The sequence below is a fragment of the Seriola dumerili genome, unplaced genomic scaffold (genome assembly GCF_002260705.1).
Source record: "Seriola dumerili isolate Sdu_G_001 unplaced genomic scaffold, Sdu_1.0 BDQW01000068.1, whole genome shotgun sequence".
NCBI lineage: Eukaryota > Metazoa > Chordata > Actinopteri > Carangiformes > Carangidae > Seriola > Seriola dumerili.
In genome coordinates, this window is record NW_019174323.1 from 3,331,649 (window position 1) to 3,344,113 (window position 12,465).

Sequence of the window (12,465 nt, forward strand, 5' to 3'; positions counted from 1 at the left end):
CCACTTTGCCAGGTTTGCCTCCCTGCCAGGTCTTTCTCTGAGCACTTAGACGCCTGAATGTGTTGACTTGGTAGGTTGAAGACCACCAGGAAAGTGGATGACGAAAACCCACAAAAGAAGAGCAGAAGTTGCCAGATTTGCTGTTTTGTCAGCTCAGCGCCAAAGCGGTGACAGCACACCCACACACAGGTATTTCAATGCCTCAGTTGAGACTGAAGTCATTTGTTTCTCAGTTTTCCAGAACAAAGTCTGAAAATCTTAAAAGACATCAATGTCATGCTTCAACACAACATCATTTTGTGATGTGAGACCAGCTGTGGACAGGTGAAATTGCTTGAAAAATAGGAATAGTCAAAAAGTAAGCTCAAGGGAAAGCCCTCGTTTTCTTGCATCATTAAATTGAAATATGTCTTGGGAAACATAACTGCTGAAATCGCTACCACAGAGCAACACGTCTGCCATGTCTGGCATGGGCCTCAAAGTGCTCAAAGTGTGCATCACCATTTTCCAGCACATCAATAGTCAAAGTGGCCTGATTGGGTGAAAATTAAAATGACAGTCACAGCCGATAGTTGGTCTGCATTAAGCAGAACAGATGAGGGCTTCTGTTATGACTCCATAGTCCCGTCTCGTCCGTCAGTCAACTCCCCACAAGAAATGCTCAGAAAATATAAGGTTACCTCCTACTAAATCTCCACGAGATGGAACAAATTTGCTCCCATATGTATTCACTCACTGGCATTAAGTGCTCTTATGTCTCACAGCATTAGGAGACATATTTGGTAGGAACACAGATTTCTTTCCAGTAAGTCCAAATAATTCCATATATTAGATTTGTGGCAGTGGGACTTGATATAATAATCAGCCTGGTAAAGGTCCAATAATTTGATCTGAGAGGAGGACTGCAGGAGTTAAGCAACTAAGAAAACTTTAAATAAATAATCTTTTTCATGTTTATTTTTAATAAGTGAAATTGAATCTGTAGCATCCAAACACTTTATTCTGTGTCTAAGACACCACAAAGTGAAGGATCTTTAGGGTTCAATAACAACTAAACAACAATTAAAGTGAAACTATCAAACAAACAGAAGGTCATTTCAGCCCATTTCCCTTGAAATAACCGACCCTAGACCATGTAATAGAGAAAAATAAAGATTGTCTACTGACACCGCAGTTGTGATTTTCAAACAGAAAAGCCCTTTTTTTTTTTTTTTTACAATAAATAAGACTAACTAAAATATGAATAAACCCCATTTACACAAATTTGAAAAACCTTATTTTCTTCCTATACAAAACTATTTATTATGGCTGCAGCTAACAATTATTATTCCTTTATTGATTAATCTGTCTCATCATTTTCTCATTGTCACAAATTCCAAACCAAAAGCACAAGATGACATCTTCAAATGTTCAAAGAAGAGTCCAAAACATGAAGATTTTCAGTTTACAATCATAGAAGACTATGAAAACCAGAACCAGAACAACATTCTGTGGTTTTACCAGAACCACAGAATATCTGTGACCAGATATTCACATTTGACACAATGGAACCAGAAAATTGTAGCAGTCCTTCTTAAAAGTGACTCAAAATAATGAATCCTTTATCGAAACAGTCGCTGTTGTTAATCAACTAATTGTTCAATGTCTAGAATTTAATAAAAACGTCTGAACTGATACAAAATCAAAGTTCCTAAAAAAGACAAAAATGTAAATCACAAGTCTCTTGCTCTTAAAGCTCTGGGCTTGTACATTGTTTCTTCTTCTACTAAAAAATTCAGTTTGAGAAGTGAAGTACCAACTTGTGTCAGTGCAATAAGACACATTTATCAAGTGATCACATGATTGATCACATGTATGTTCAAGCTGCACTTTATAAAAAACAAAATCCTTACAGTTTATTCAGTGGTATGTTAGACTGCAATAATATAATCATATTTTTTAAAGATCAATTTACTGTTGTGAAATCCTTCAACTCTCCGGGAAACATTAACACAGAAACAACATCCTAAAATATCTATAATGTATAATAGAAAATTGAGAGAAATCCTTTGAAAAAGAGGATTTAGTACCACACTGACTGTGCACACAATGAATTTGCATAGAAAATAAGAACCCACAAAATAAATACACACTAAATGGCCTGAGAGTAGAAACCTCTTCACTCAGATAAAACTAAAAGAAATTAAATGTACAACTTACATTTCTCTATCAGTCCTGGACAAACCGGCTGAGTGTCAGATAATGGAGACCTTCCCAGTGTTCAACAGATGTCCAAGTTTCCAGCTTACAAACGATCAAGGATGCACACACAGCACTGGGGTAGAAAACACATGTCCACAATGTCAGAGCAACTTATACCTGGGGGTAGTTCTTACTAGTCCTTGCATTGCATGCCTTTTTTTAAACCACACGCCACCTTTGACAAACAAATTTAATCTTTGGCAGCTATTATGATACATATTCCACTAAGAAATGTCAGCTACAGCAGTGATAATGCTCAACAAGGCTATTATCAAAGTTAGCCCCACATGCAGATAGAAATTACCTATCTGTGTCCAAAAACATCAAGTGACAGCAGGGGATTAAAGTTCACTTAAACCACAAAAGGTCCTTCATACAATTAACATTAGCATAAAAAACTACAGCTGTCATGCTGTTCGCCTGCTGCAATGAGCACTGGTGCTCTAATTCTGTTGTACTTGTAATATTAACATGTATGAACATCCTGTTCTTTCCTCAAAATATATCAGACCCTAAGCACCTGCCAGATGTGCTACATTAATGCAAAACCCATTGGAAATGACTGCGGTGTAAACAGTTAGAACTTCACTGCTGACAAACTGTCAATACAGGAAATAATCAGTATTATTAATCAGACACACAGGATCATGAAAACAGCCCATTTATCAGCAGTCATATGCACAAACTTATTCTAAACACATGTCCAACACAGAACCTTAACAATATGCATTAAACAGGCTTAAACACCCAGTAAGAAAGTGAGCTGTCTTACCTTAAAACTGGAGTTTATTCCTGCAGTTTCAGTATAAAGTCATCTACAGCTTCATAAAATCCAGAGCTCTGACCAGATCACCGGAGCTAACAGCTAATTCAGTTTCCTTCTTATGAACATTTTCCAGACATTACTTTTGTGATTCGTGCAGTTTCAGGCACATGTTGATCTCCTCATGAGCTCTCAGCCATCTTGGGTCGTTGCCCCCTACCTGCATGGGGTCTGCTGGAAACCAACTGTAGCATCTAAACAGTAGCAACAGAGTCTTCACCCGAGTCTTCTTCGGAGGACTTGCATAGTTTTCCCGGTCACTGCGGGGTCTTTCTGACATACAATCCAGCGGAGGGTCCAAACTGACACTGCTCTACGGTTCATTTAAACAAGCTAACTCTAGGAGACACGCTAACGCTAGCCGACATTATCAAAACACTTAATTAGCATCCTAGCTCTGAAATTAGCATTCTAATTTCCGTTAGCCAAGCAGGTAACAATTATAGATAAACGGAAATGGCTACTGCACAAACGCAAACTCTAACTTAGACGAAATTAAGTGGTCAAAAGTGTCTGTTAGCCTCTTAAAATGTCTCCCCGCTCTCTGTGTTTCGTTTCCTCACCTGCTACCAATCACAACAGGTGTGTCTGACTGACCTTCTTCTTCTTCTTGGTTCAATAGCAGTTGAAATCTATTACGTTTATCTGACCGACCAGGAAGAGTTACCAATAATATAAACCAAAATAAAGGTGCAATCTGTATTTTTTATTTATTTATTTATTTATTTTTTATTATTGTTAAACCTAACGGTCTATGGAAGCAAATTATTGCCATAATAACTTGAATTATATCAGCAACCGGATACCAAATTTTGAAACTTAATGTTGTACTTTAAAAACCAAAAAATATTTTACACTTTAGTATATGGCTTTGAAAACCATATTTCTGATTTTATGTCTCCTGAATTTATTTCACTTCATGAAATTTTCAACCATCAGTTTCAAGTTGTGCAACTTCAAAAACTTTATTTCTAGTTTGTATTTAATTTGGGTATGTTTTAGATAGAAAAGTGACATATTCTAAAAGCTATATTCAATTTGCTGTATTTTAATAAGCTCTATAAATACACAAATACACTTCAAAATTCAGATGCTAAAATTCAAGATATGAAAGTCAGACACTAAAGAAAAGCACTTGAGCCTTAACAGAATCGAATTTTCCATCTGAATTTAAGTATGACAAAATAAATACATAATGGAAATAAAGCTTTTCAAATTGCACAATTTCAAATTAACAAAGTGAAAGTCAAACCACATGGATTCAGAAAGTCAAAGTCAAATATTTCAGTTCAATAAATTCAGTGGTATCAAATATCCAGTAGTGATTAAATATCAAAATGGTGCATTTATTTGCTGATATATTTCAAATCCTTATGGCAATGATTACTTCCATACTGCCCCCCATACTTACACTTTATAATACAGCCCTCGATAATACTTAGTGGTTCATACTGGTACTGAAATATAAGTACAGCAGAAGAAAACAAGACTATGGGGAATTTTAGAGGAAAGGAGAAATAAATTCTGTGTATTTTTATAAATACTTGGCTACTTTTGGGGTACAAAACTAAAGTTATAAAAACATCTTTCTCACTGTTTAGTACAAATAGTAAAATGAAGTAGAAGACATAAATACAACATAATAAAATCCCTGAAGTGTCAGTGTAGCTGTCCGTAAATGAATCGCCATCTTTCACAATGTATTTTCTTCTACACACCACATGTTAATCACCACATGTTAATGAATGACAGTACGCCATGTAGTACATTGTAAGAATAAGGTTTGTGGGCTGTAATATAATGAAATTAATTTTTTTTTCTCTTCTAGTCCCTTATTTAACTTTTTATATTTTACTTTATTTGGAATTAAAGTATTCTAAGTTTTAAACTCTCACTTTTTACAACACACATAATTAGTTTGTTAACACTCACACAAATCTACTCTCACTGCAAACATTCTTTTGTACTTAATCCTATTGCATTCCAAACTTATACTATTAAATCAAATGTTTCAATACTGTGTAGTGAATCTCGAGCAAATACTGCTGACTTTCTTGCAGCCATAACTTAGTGAATGTCAGCACCTCAGTCTCTTAACTGACCTCTGTCTTTAAATGTCAGCAAGTGTCATCAGGGATGTCAGCAGGCCTGTATGTAGCTACTGTAGTCGTCTCAATGCTCTAAACACCCTGCAAAATCATTATCACTTTTCTTTAATATGTTCACCACACACACTGGTGGTTACAGAGTGTCTGCCCACATATTGTTCTTATCTGATAATGATTTTCACAGATACTATCACAGAGAAAATACTAAAAGAAATCACATTGGATAATAGACAATATGATCCACAACTTTACTTTGAACAATTAGTTGTTTTTTCTTACATTTACATTTTATCATTTTAGAAAAAGTAATAAAAATGCCTGTTGAAGGTCATTGTACTAAAATGTTTAATGAATTCAAATAAAATGTGTGCAGGAGCTAATTTTTGTTACTTCACTCACTGCTCATTTCTCGGCTCAACTGTCTGTATACAAGTGTGCAATTGCTCCCTTTGCAAATTTACACAAAGGTCTAATAAACTTTGTTGTAAAGGCAAATATTCTGTAATAGTATGATGTCAACACCAAGCTTAAACTGAACCACACACATTCAGTTCCTTCTCTCTGTACTTCAGCACTGTTCATTCTCAGGTCTCAGCTGCAGCAAAGCAACATAGAGAAAAATCTGATTGAACTAATTATTGAGTCATGCATGCATGTGAAAAACACCCAAAAAGACAGTCACCATAAACACAGACAGGCATTGATTATATAACATAAAATCTTATATTACTAAGTTTTATATTGCCAATGCATTAAAGCATTTTTCATTTGTTGAAAATGTTCTGTATTGTTGAAATTCTCTCTTTCTTCTCCTTCTCATCCTGTTTCCACAACTTTACCGAAATGTGCAAAAGCTTGGCTGATTTACTGAGTGTCAGACAAGTCGCGATCTCTGGACTTTACAGACAGCCAGTGGCAGTAAAACACACTCCCCATATGTAACCCACCTCCTTCACTAATGAAGCCCATAAACCAGACTGCTTGACAAGCGGCAAACACAGCTGAGAGAGCAGGCCGTTTTAATCGGGCCTCTGGAGGGAGACCCTCACCTACGGGGAGAGGACCCCGGGACACTGACATACATCAGGCACGACAGGGAGGCCCGAGGCCCCATGCACGGTTTGAACGGGGATCTCGACGGCACAGGTGCATGATGGAGTCACAAGGAAAGAGGTCAAAGTCAGACTTCACTGCAATTGCCTGTGCAAGATTGAAAATGGTTTTGGCTCTTTTATATTTTTTTTCCTTCTGAGTCAGATTGTGGAAGTGAGAAGAGTTATGTCATCTCCAGTTGTACTGACTGGCGTGGAAGGTTGTGTTTTTGGTCTTTTTTGTCTGTTTATCTTTTAGCTAGTAGGGTCGCCTTTTTTCTGACAGAAATTTGGGGTTATTAAGATAACAAATTTAGAGGATTGCACAGCCTTGGTTGCCATATTTGCTTTAGTTTCAGATGAGATCTAGAGGCCAGCTGTGATCTATTAATGCCCTCAATAAATTTGCGTCTTCAGTTGGTATTTTATAACTGGATTTGATCATTTTCTGCTTTACGACTCTCGTGTTTGATTGCTATGATACTAAACTAAACTTTACTACCAAAACATGGCAAGAATGAACCATTTCAGCGCAGACCAGAACCAGCCGTTATGCATGTTTGTTTAAAAAAAAAAACTCATTTCATTTAATATGCTCTGACCTCTGTTACGCTGATACCACCTCTGGCTGCTCAGTGCCTGATGCCAAATCATTTTATAAACTGGATTCAAGATGCAGGACATTTTCAAAATCAAGGCTAATCCTGCTATTGTGAAAGATTAATCAATCTCACATGGTGCAAGAAATCATTTAGGCAAAAAAAAAAAAAAAAAAAAAAAAAAAAAAAAGAGCTGAGAGTTCCATTGGAAAATAAAGCAACAGATGCTGAACCACTCCGAGACGGAGCCTGCCAACCGTGGGTTTAGCAGAATGATTCCCCGGCCGTTTTTTTTTTCCCCTGATCTTGCAAGGAATATAAAATCTCTCCTTGGCTTCAGATTAAGCATAAATGGAAGGGGGGGGGGGGTCAACCTTGCTGATGCCTTTTCATCATAATTTATACTCCATCTGCCGGCTCAATCAGCACCTAAGAGACGCCCAGCTCTATTTGTCCACAGAACTGTTATTCCTAATGGATATTGCAGCACCTTTTGATGCCCCAAAAACACAACAACCTGCTTTTGCTAACTGGGAGTCAGATGGTGCCATATTCCTCAAGATACAGATCACTTGTGTGATAGTGGTTCCAAAAGGAAGACATTAACTTGCAAAACTGTTTTCTTTCTCCCTTTGGTGATCTAAAGTTTCGACACGACAGCCCATTTGGACGCTGTCCTGTTGTTATTCACAAGAGGACGCATGTTTTAAATGGCGCAAAACATCAGTGGAATCCTTCTGCTTTCCCCCCTCCTCACTTGTTGAACTTGTAACATGAAGTCAAATGTTTGCTGAACATGTCTGATAGTTTTGGCTGAACAATCATACGTATTACTTCAACTAGATCTGCGGTTTTGTACCATTCAGTGCGGTGATACGTAATGCAAAATCGTGTAATTACAGTTACATTTGTTAAATTGTGCTAATTCAGTCCTTTGGGTTTTTTGTGATGCAGCAGAAAAATGCCTCTGGGCAATGAAATCTCTCAGAAAATATTTGGATTGCAGCTGGTTCGAAAGCAAAACATCCTCCCAACACAGCAGAATAAGACACATTTCAAACACAGACCAAGCTCAAGAATAATTCAGGGGTTGCATTTCACATTAAAATCAGATACCTATTATTTGACATATATTTGACTGACTGATTGATCTTCAGTCTTAAAATTAGAATTAAATAATAGTAAAACTGAGCTGCTCTTACACGGCCACAAAATAATACATGAAAATATACATTCTTTATATGAACAAGCTACACAGTCCAGACAATAAATAAACTCTGGTGATGAAAACCCAAATGTATACAGACATATAAATAAATATAGCTAGTCGTATGCATGTGCACACCCACGTACTGTGTATGTGCACATGGATGCATACCAAAATGTATATGTACAGTATATGCACACAATTATACAGATATACATAATGTTATCAATATCAGCACTAACATGTTAGACTTAAACAAAGGTTCAAAATGACTAAGTATATTTACTCAAGTACTATACTTTCAGAGGCAAATATTGCAGTTTTTACCGGTTGATTAAGAGTTTACATAGAAAACGTGATGAACTTATAAAGTATGTTACAATGTTCAATATTAAACTACACACACAAAAAAGATACTATTAACTCCAACTCACCCAGCTAGGCTACAAATTGCTGCAAATTAAATGTCAATGTATCAATATCAGTTGCTGATATGTACTTAAGTAAGACTTTGACTGTAAGTTAAGTAAGACTAGACTTTAATTGTCATGCCATTCTGCCACCAGTGGTGCTGAAGGGTTCTTTGTGCACACAGCTGATCGCTGCTGATTACAGCTTGAACAGAAAAACTAATTAGCCTACTTGTCTTTCTGAATTTCCAGAACTGTACAAATACAAATTGGCCTCATATCGATGGCCTGTTCACTGGACGAAGTATTGGTAATCAGATCCAGTGACCGGGTTTTGTTACAAAAACAGTGTTTGAGTCTGTGAAACATAGCAGTCTACAGCTAATATTAGCATTGTAGCTAAGGTGGCACGGCTTAGTACGAAACACAGTGAAAAGCCCTTGATTTTCCACTGTAATCTGAATTGAAATAGCTTTAAACTGGCATTGATACAGCAGTCATTTTGTGATTGAGCCAACATTGACAAGCATCTTGTATCTATTCCTCAAATGCTGCTGGATAATTATTTGTAGGTAACTTTTAATGAACTGTTGTGATTGTTTGAATTGAGTTTTTCTGCAATATCTTTACTAGTAATGCTTGTTTTTTTCCTGGATCAAAGGTCAATGTAACTAAACTAACAGTTTGTCTACACTTTTATAAATACGTTGGTCTTGTAACTGTACAATTCATTTTTACAATACCTTTACTATAACTTTAGTTTGATATTATTTATTGATTCTGATTTGTAATCACAATCACTGAACTTGTTTGTCTCACAAAGGCTGCCAGTAAAAACTTTGGAAATATATTGCAATTTTGAACTCATTTAGTAAAATATGTTTGTTGACTTTTATACTCACGTATGAAATCATTTGGCAGCAGGGCTGAAATGAAAACTTATTATTTGACAGTTTCTCTGGCAGGACATCAACATTATGGGTAATGGCAATTAGCTGTGGTTGTTTACCAAAGCTATGCAGCTGTAAATACCCAGAATCCCTTTTTTTTGTTGCTATTTGCATTTTTGAGAGAGCTGTGATTTTCTGTAAACGTCCTGAGTAAGTCTTTACAGACTCAGTGGGACATTTGCCTTTTTGTCTGCTGAGTGTTTGGTCTGTTTCCTAACAAACCAAATTTTACAGCCCGAGCCCAATTGGCCCCTCCAGACACATGCCATGCCAGTGACTTTATAAAAACTGTGTGTGTGTGTGTGTGTGTGTGTGTGTGTGTGTGTGTGTGTGTACATGTGTACAAGTGAATATGTGTGGTGTTTGGAAAGCCTTCAAATGCACTAATTGTTTGTCGAGTTATTTACTTTTACTCGCAGCCCTCCTGTTTTCGACGAATCGCAGCTGTGGAGGCATCAAGTGAAGAAGTAATAATTTATCTTTTGGACAGCTGTTTGACAAAGAAAGAGTACACAAAGTCCTCAGCAATTTCGCCTGTCCATGCCAGGTGATCAAATACTGATCAGATCTCAGAAGAGGAGATGATGAATGTGTGATGGGTCACGGGCCACACACATGAAGAGAGCGGGAAAACAAATAAAACAATTCACATTTAGCCTTTTCTATTTGATCTCATCAAACTCACTTTTTTTTTTTTCATTGTTTTTTCCTTCAGTGGTTCAGTTGTATTAAATGAACAGTTCCAAAATCTTTGGGAACACGGTTATTTGCTTTCTTGCCGAGAGTTAGTTGTGAAAATCGATACCACTCTAACATCTGTCAGGTAATTGTGAAACCACAGCCCGCAGCCAGTTAGCTTATCTTAGTTCAGGCAACCAGGAAATCAATGCTCCCAAACAAGAAATAATCCAGCACATAATCCCATATAAAACAAAAACTGTAAAAAAAACAAAAAAACAAGCTAATAGGTCGTCTATGCAGCAGGTTATTGTGACCCATAGTTACATTCTGTTGCTAGGTGACATCCAGTGGCCATAGTAATGATGACAGGAGCAAAGGGAAAAGTGCAGGGACAGTCTATGTCAGGAGGAGGTTGTGGTGGATGGAAGTGTCAACAAAACTCAGGAATATTAAACAGGAAAGCAGTGTTTGATTCCCATCAGTTTATACTGTAACCATGACAACGGAGATCATCTAACGTTGAGGAAGTACTTAATTTAACCAAAATCACGATCTTTTCCTGAACCTAAACCTAACCAAGCCATTACCGTTATTATAATAACCATGGTGACGAAGGTAGGTACGCCACTGTACCTATGACAATCAAAGTCCAGCACACCTGCCGCAGTAGGGATGCTATTTCTAGGGACATATGCTGGTAGGCTAAGTATTTCCAGTTTTTATGCTAAGCTAAGCTAACCAGCTGCTGGCTGTAGCTTCATAGTTACCATACAGATGTGATAATGTGTGGCAGGCTACTCCTTTGATTAGCTTCATGATAATAATTTATGCATCTTCTAGGAAACCAGCATCCTGTTTTACGAGTGTATCTCTGTTTCAGCAGTGTGCTCTTGATGTCCTACTATCAACAGAGTGTAGATTAAACCAAGAATGCATTTCTCTTTCATCCCTCACCCCTTCACTCATACACATATGTTGCTCCTCTCTTTAGTTGCTGTCAGATGTGACATCTGATACCAAATAGCCCGGCTCACAAGATCTCCTCGCTCACTAATGACTAAACATGGCGTCGTACGCTAAGCCCCCTCCATGACTGTGGAACATCTCGCTGAGTGACGTGATGGAGCTCGGCTTAAAGAGGATGTGAGACGAGACGCAGGGGGAGAGCCATTTAGGGGCTGACTGGCTGGCGACTTGGGCAGGAACAGGAGGCACCTGCACAGAGTCATGAGGCAGCACAGCCTGGGGCCCTGATGGAAACTTATGGGTGCTGTCACTGATCCAGGGCCGTGTCCTTACTGTCACGCTGTATGATGGAGCCCAGAGAGATGCTTTATGATTGTGCTGTCTGTCCCACAAACACACACAGACACACACACACACACACACACACACACTATCTCACAGAGCAGGCAGTGTTTTCTTTTGGTCTTGGCCTCAGTGAAGTGAGTGGTTCTGAAGGATGAACAGGAGAGAAGATGAGAACATCTTTTTAACTGCAACAAGCAACTTCATTAATAGTTAATAAATAATATACTAATGCTTTCCAAATCAGTTATAAATGATTAACAGGAACAAGTTAGCACAACCCATAGAACACTACCCACATTTATGGAATATATATATATATATATATATATATGTGTGTGTGTGTGTGTGTGTGTGTGTGTGTGCATATATATGTGTATATATATATATATATATATATATAGACATTTACATTTGTACTGTATATACGTATATATATTAATTACAAATGAACAACTTTATTAACTTTTATGCATATGTTATGTACATTATCCTTTATTAATAACGGATTACCATTTATAAGTACAGACTGTTTGTATGTTAATTACCATTTATTTAAGATTTATTAACATTTATAATACAACTGCATGCTTGTTTTAATTTGCCCATAATAACAACTTATTACTCATAATTTATTAATATTTAGTGACTTATTAACAATTAAAACTGCAGACTTGATGGTTTAGTAGAATGTGACAAGCTCTTCACAATTTATTACCTCTGCAAAGGAAATTGTTTTCACCCGTGTCTGTTTGTGTGTTAGTTTGTTTGTTTGTCAGCATGATTATGCAAAAAGTCCTGAACCGATTTGCAGCCCATTAAATTTTGGGGCAGATCCGGATCATTTACTCTGAAATTGAATTTTGTCTCTCTGAAGTCTGGTGTATGTTGTTTGACATTGGCCTTGGCGGAGGTCTGCACTCTATTGAGTGCCCTTCTAGTTAATGATTTTATTCATAATTCAATCGCAAGAGAGACTTCTCACAACCTAGGAAGCCAAAAGATGTTCTTATTGATGGCTTATGACTGATGTATAAAACATTAGAA